The sequence below is a fragment of the Haemaphysalis longicornis genome, unplaced genomic scaffold (assembly GCF_048455015.1).
Source record: "Haemaphysalis longicornis isolate Haplotype H1 unplaced genomic scaffold, Haemaphysalis longicornis Haplotype H1 scaffold_5, whole genome shotgun sequence".
Classification (NCBI taxonomy): domain Eukaryota; kingdom Metazoa; phylum Arthropoda; class Arachnida; order Ixodida; family Ixodidae; genus Haemaphysalis; species Haemaphysalis longicornis.
Window position 1 is genome coordinate 196,003,901 of NW_027526385.1, and position 6,220 is coordinate 196,010,120.

Sequence of the window (6,220 nt, forward strand, 5' to 3'; positions counted from 1 at the left end):
TCCGTTTCTTCGGAAAACTTCCCATTGAACAACTCTCCAAAGAACGCATACATTCATAGTCATGAATAGTCTTGGAACCCAGCTTTCTTTCTGTCTGAGTTCCGGGCGTGCAGATAAAATTCCTCAACGTAATAAGCCATCACTTAAAAAATTCTGCTCCAGCGGGAATAAGGAAAGGCGCACAAAATGACCGACGCCTCAAAAACTAAAATCCGGCAGGCTCTCGAACCCGTATTAAATTTCGGCAAAAATTTGCTGTAAACGAACTACAGTGAATGAATTTGAAACAAAATTGTAGTACAGGGTCTCTCAACTGCGACACTTGCCGCATCCCTAACACGAACACATTACAAATGGCTGTGAGGAAATAAAAGTGAACCGAGGGAATGCGTTGCGGCCTTCAACTTGCAAACGAATGTTAGTGATTTGTGCAAACGCCTAATGAGTATACTGAGCATCGTGAAACCAAATGAGTAATTAAAAGAACAGCAAAGTAAAATGTCTCTATATTTTTCCTGTCCTTGGCAATTCGAACATGATAGGTATATACCGAGCCAGAATACCGGAGCGAAGAGAGGCTGCGTTTATGTTTCCTACTTTATACGGACTCGTTGTCGTCTAGGAAGGGCAGGCCCTGCGTGGCCGAGGCCCCTACCCTCCACAAGAACCTTCAATAAAGTCATTTTCTCTCTCTCTCTCTCTCGGCTTAGTGGCTCATCCGCCATGTTAAGCCTTGTTTCAAGGATAGCAAAGACGGCCGAAAACCGGCCTCTGCAAGAAATCGTTAAAGTTAGAAGGACAGCATAATGTGTTGCTGTCTTAACTTAAAAACTATACCACAACCAGCTTTATGCATACTAATTTTGCAACAGACTTTTTTAAGCAAAAGGTGCTCTGCAGCCGAATATTTCGTATTTCTTTACTACTTTTAATGGGATAACAGTTATGATATTGCGTTTTATCTTTAAAATCGGCATCTTGTCATTGTACGGATAACCACTACAAAGTTTTATTCTGCGGGAGTGGCTGCGCCTCCATTATAATTCTTGTTACGTCAAACGCCAGAAATGTTTGCCATTGTAGGCTCTCTACTATGCTATCTGCAAAATTGAACGCAGCCAGAGAAGCAAAAGTTAAAAGATGATGAAAATAACCACGAGGTCAAATAAGGCAATTAGACATTACCGCCTTGTTAGGAGGAGTAGCGGTCTGTAGGCGGATACTAGAGATATTACTGCTCAATTGAATTCATTCGCAATACAATTTAACCCAGGCGCCAGTCAATTTATTCGAAGTGCCATCTAATTTAAAGCAAGCGCCCTCTAATTTAATCCAGGCGCCGGCGACCTAATTCAAGTGCCTACCATTTTAATCCGGTCGCCAACCATATTAATCCAGCTGTCAGAAGATTGTTCAGGAGTGTTTTGTGCGACATTAGGCACAGCTTTGCGGGCTTTGTTGCGCGTGGTTTGTTACGGGATGCTTCGTTTTCAAGTACTTAATGAACATTTACTAACACGCGCAGACAACGAGAGCGGTATTGTTTGACTGTTAGTCCCATCTGCTGATCGCCTGAGAGATCGTAAGAACTGTCGTCTGCTCTCGTATTGTTGCGCAAGAAGACTTGCCAGGGTGCTAGAGAGTTTTAGTATTGCGTTTTAGCTGTGACGTTAGCGTTTCCGCGGCGCTATCGCAAACGGATAGCGCCTCATTACGCAACGGTTAGCGTGCCCGCTAACGCTATGGGCGCGCTAAAGTGGTGCTTTCGGCTATCCTAAAACTCTCTGTTGTTTCGCGAGGAGACGATACTTCTGACGCGAGCAGGCGATAATTTAATTTGGAAACTTTACTTAACATGGCAGAAGAGCATTCATTTACTGAAAATCACAATGCAAAGGGCATTTAGGTCATGTATTTTTATCAAAGGACCTCCTGAAGACATTGCTACGCGATGAGCAGACGATGCTTCTGACGTGACTTATCGACGGCGCTGTCGCAGACGATCAGCTCCCACTACGCGGCACCAGCGGATGAAAAAAATACGCTCTCTTGGTCTACGCGTGTTAGTGAATGTCCATTAAGCGGTGCACATAAGATATTTTCCACATAGTGGATCCAGAAACATTACGTTTTCAACCCACCACGCTTAACGAAGTCCGGAAAGCTGCCCTTAATTTTGCACAAAACACTCCTGAACGACCTTCTGACAGCTGCATTAATTTGGTTGGCCCAAGAAGAAATTCGTTGACACTTGAATTAAATTCGCTGGTATTAGGAGTAAATTGGATGGCGTTTGGATTAAATTAGATGGCACTTGGATTAAATTAGATGGCACTTGGACACAAATTGGCTGACGTCAGGAATAAATTAGATGGCGATTAGTTTAAATCGTAGTGTTGAGATCGCCGTATCGCAGGGAGTGCTGTGGCGTCCTGGAAATGATTATTTTAATAACATAGAAGTACGGTTGTTATCATTATTGTGGAAATCCTTACACCGATTTACTTAGAACAAACGACAATTGACAGGTTACGCGTCATGGTTTCACATGAGTCTCGAGACGCATGCCAGAGCACAAAACACAAGATAAAATCAAGAACTTAATATTATATCTCAATACCCTAATTGCAGTGTCGGCAAGTCAGAGGCCATTTACTGGATGACCTGAGTAACCTACAAACGTTTTGAATGCAGATTTTTGTCTGGTTCGGTTTGCTGGGCCGCCGAACAAACCTAACTATCCTGTCGTATCTGCCCCATAATTTTTGTTTTACTGTTTATGGGCCTCGTTTATCTTATTACACAGCCTTAAACGGGACATGTACTTATTTAAGGCAAAGTAAGCATTTTAGGTCGTACGAAGGTTCGATAGATTTGTCCCCTGAATAACTGTTGGCCTACTCTTTCGCCAACGCGCGTGTATTGTAGTACCGATGTATTTTGGAAGTGCAGTGGTACCCAGTGTGCGTCAAATTCCTTAAATTCAAAGGAAATTACTGATCGCCGAATAACAAGTAACGTTTTTCTTTACTGGAAAATCCCGAGCTACAATATTGTCGCTCAGTGCTGATGTGTGTTAATGTCGTTGACGAATGCTTTGACTTGAATTTCAGATCTCCATTATTGAGTCCCTTGCTCAAGCACTCGGCGTAAGTATCTATTTACGCATATTTTATGCTTCATGATAAAAAAGACATCCACGGAAGAAATGGAGTAAAAAACTAGGTTATGAGCAAAAACATCGCATCGAATTTTCAGTTCCACCTAACTAAGCCACGTTTGCAAGATAAAAGTGTGGTGATGCCCCCCCCCCCCACTCCATTAAGGTTTCTTAGTATACGAAAGAAACCAAAGCTGATACATGACGCTCATACAACCTGCTGCAATATAAATATGTTGTGCTCCTTCGAAGGAAGAAATATTCATTAAAGTACAATTTTCAAAATTTCTATATGACCATTAAAAATGTTTTTGAAAAGAACGCCAATCAAAGTTGCGAACATGCGATCAAAATACGTGCTCCACACTGTCTTAGAAAACCACTTTGAGCCACTATTTTGCGCGAATGAAGAACCTGTTCGTGTCATTTTTACCGACGCAATTGTCTAAGGTATACTCTTTAAGACAAACATATTATGCGAAACCTCCAGCTACCCATGTTGTAGCAACGAGTGGAAGTTTGGTTAAGTTATAATTGTGGATTCTCATAGAGCTACAGAGCAGTAAATCTTTAAAGCAAACATTACTGTACCAAGCAAGAACATGTGCGTTGGGTGATCTGGCTTTTATTTGGCTTATTTGACGCTGTTTTAATTATTTTGAACTATGTACTCGTAGTGATCACAGCTTTTTATTATATTAAATGCAATTTTTTCGAATCCATTGATCACTTCAATGGATCACTTGGAAAAAATGCGTAATTTGAACTGCAATATATTCGCCATAGATTGTCAGCCAAAGCAGTTTCAGTTTATGGACGAGAGAGCTTGTAGTGGCCTTTAAGGCGAAAGCGTCAGGAGAACAAATTGCCTCCCATGAAGCCTATTCGCTCGGACGCTTTGAAGCCTAATCAACTAACATTTTGTGCAACAAATTCCCATATAAATATATTTCCCATGTATTTGATAGACTTCTGCATCTGAAAAGGTTCTCATTTCCACATCCCTTCCAACTTACCTTCAGTGCATTCTCAAGGATCTTTTCACAACAGTACCCCACGAGACCCTCAAGAATCTCTTGTGTGACCTGGTGAGGCTCGTTGGGGATCTAATAGGAAACCCTGTGAAGACTGCCGTTTCTGCTTTCTGTAAGTGTACGGTATGAATTGCTATTATGCTTAAAATTGACCGCTATGTGGAATTCTCTTTAGTTTTCTTGGATAAAAACTCTAAAATGCAAGCAGTTCAATTTGACTGACTTTTGGCCACCGTCTATGGCAGAATACGTAACCTAGAAACTCAAATATGATTCTGAAACGATAAGAGCACGCAAGTGAAAAAACTACAGAAGGCTCTTGCGCAAGATGGAAAGAAATAATCATGATAACCATTCCGATCAAGTTTCTTTATGTCTAGTCTGTACCATTACGCTTAAATTAACGACGTTTTTATGAAACTAAGTTTCGAACCATTTTTAGGGCTGATAACCAATTTTTCGAAGTAATTGATATTAATTCAAGCAGTTTGAACTGCCATGGGCTAACCACCGACGAGGCAAAGAAAACATTGGTATAATTTCAATCCAGAAGGTTTTTTTTTTAAAAAACGTCATATGCACTTTCCTAAATATAATGATACTAATCGTAGCTGCTATAAAATCTTCGACTTGCTATGCCTGCACATGCTATTGCCCTACGCTTGTTACGCATGAGTCGAGACGCCAGGGCAACGTAAAGGGTATCTGATGGTGAAAATCGACGGTGGCCATGATTATAGCACTGTTTGAAAGCTTGTGTTTCAAAAAATGAAACCGGATGAACAACAAGTTTATTTTGGCTCACAAAGCGCCATATTACTGAGCTGTGCCTTATACATCATTTTCATTATATTTCAGGTTCCATTTAAAGGGCACTGCTGTCCTGTTTTCCTAAAGGACTTCCCCTAACCACAGAACTCCATGTATGGAGGTACCAGTAAATAAAACATAGAAGAACTAATAAACGCAGTTTGAACAGTCATTTTGTCATAACCGGTGACAACACAATAAACACTCTGATTCCAACCTGTTGCCTTGAACTGGAAGGTTTTCAACCCTAACATTTCCTAGCTTTATTTATCGTAGGTTTTAACGCACCGACACAACGCAGGAGATGAGGCGTGCCGTAGTGGAGGGCTCCGGATTAATTTTGACCACCTGGGCATCTCTAACATGCGCCGAAATCTCGTACACACGAGAGTTCTTGCTGTTCCCCTCCATTATAAAAGCGGCCGCAGCCACCAGGAATCGAACCCGCGTCGTCGTGCTCAGCATCACAACGCCTTAACCACTGAGCCACCGCGGAGGGTAATATTTCCTCGCTTACTAACTCCATTGTCAAAACGTCGGTACTTTAAGTACGGCACCCAACATACTGGTGGGGCCTACGTTACCAGAACAGAAGGTATGTTCAGAAATTAGGCGCTGTGGAGACGAAATGGCCGTAAAAAAATGGCACGCTACCCATATTTATGATACTGCGAAACTTTTACACGTTTTAGGCAACACGAAAAACAAAATTGAAGCCTTGTTCTTGTTCACTCTCTAGTTAAGTTGTTCAAACCCATTCATGTTTACACGTAACAGCAGTATTTGATGGGTTGAAGGGAAAATTTTTTGCAGTGCACCACATGTAAGAAGTGACGAGAATTTGGAAACCAAAGGCACAGCCGCCGTATGTCATTGTTTTTCGAGCTACCCGAGCTCTTCTTGAGCTCACTTATCTGAGTATACTGCATAGCCCTTGGAGCGTTATATTCAGAAATGAAGCAAGTAATTTGATATCATTCACTGAGTACACTGCATACCAAGGATGGCAGTACACTTCCCATAAACGTTCTGGGTTAGAATGAGTAAGAACCCTTTAAAATGAGGAACTGTTTCAGGTTAGGTTCTTGGCCCCTTTAGGAATGCTGGAATGTCAAAAAGAACCACGTTGTTTTCCTGAATAGGTTTCGGTGAAAAACTTTGTACCACCTATTCCGCTTTCGCCAATGTGGCTACGCAATGCTGGGAGCAGAACTTT

At 41.6% G+C, this 6,220-nt stretch overlaps 1 long non-coding RNA gene across 1 annotated transcript; it reads left to right on the forward strand.

Annotated features, from left to right (window-relative positions):
* The first annotated feature begins 3,090 nt into the window (after positions 1 to 3,090).
* Positions 3,091 to 5,176, forward strand: LOC144139584 (uncharacterized). The gene is made up of 3 exons (XR_013316283.1): positions 3,091 to 3,149; positions 4,183 to 4,306; positions 5,053 to 5,176. It is a non-coding gene; the product is annotated as an uncharacterized LOC144139584 (long non-coding RNA).
* The last annotated feature ends 1,044 nt before the right edge of the window (positions 5,177 to 6,220 follow it).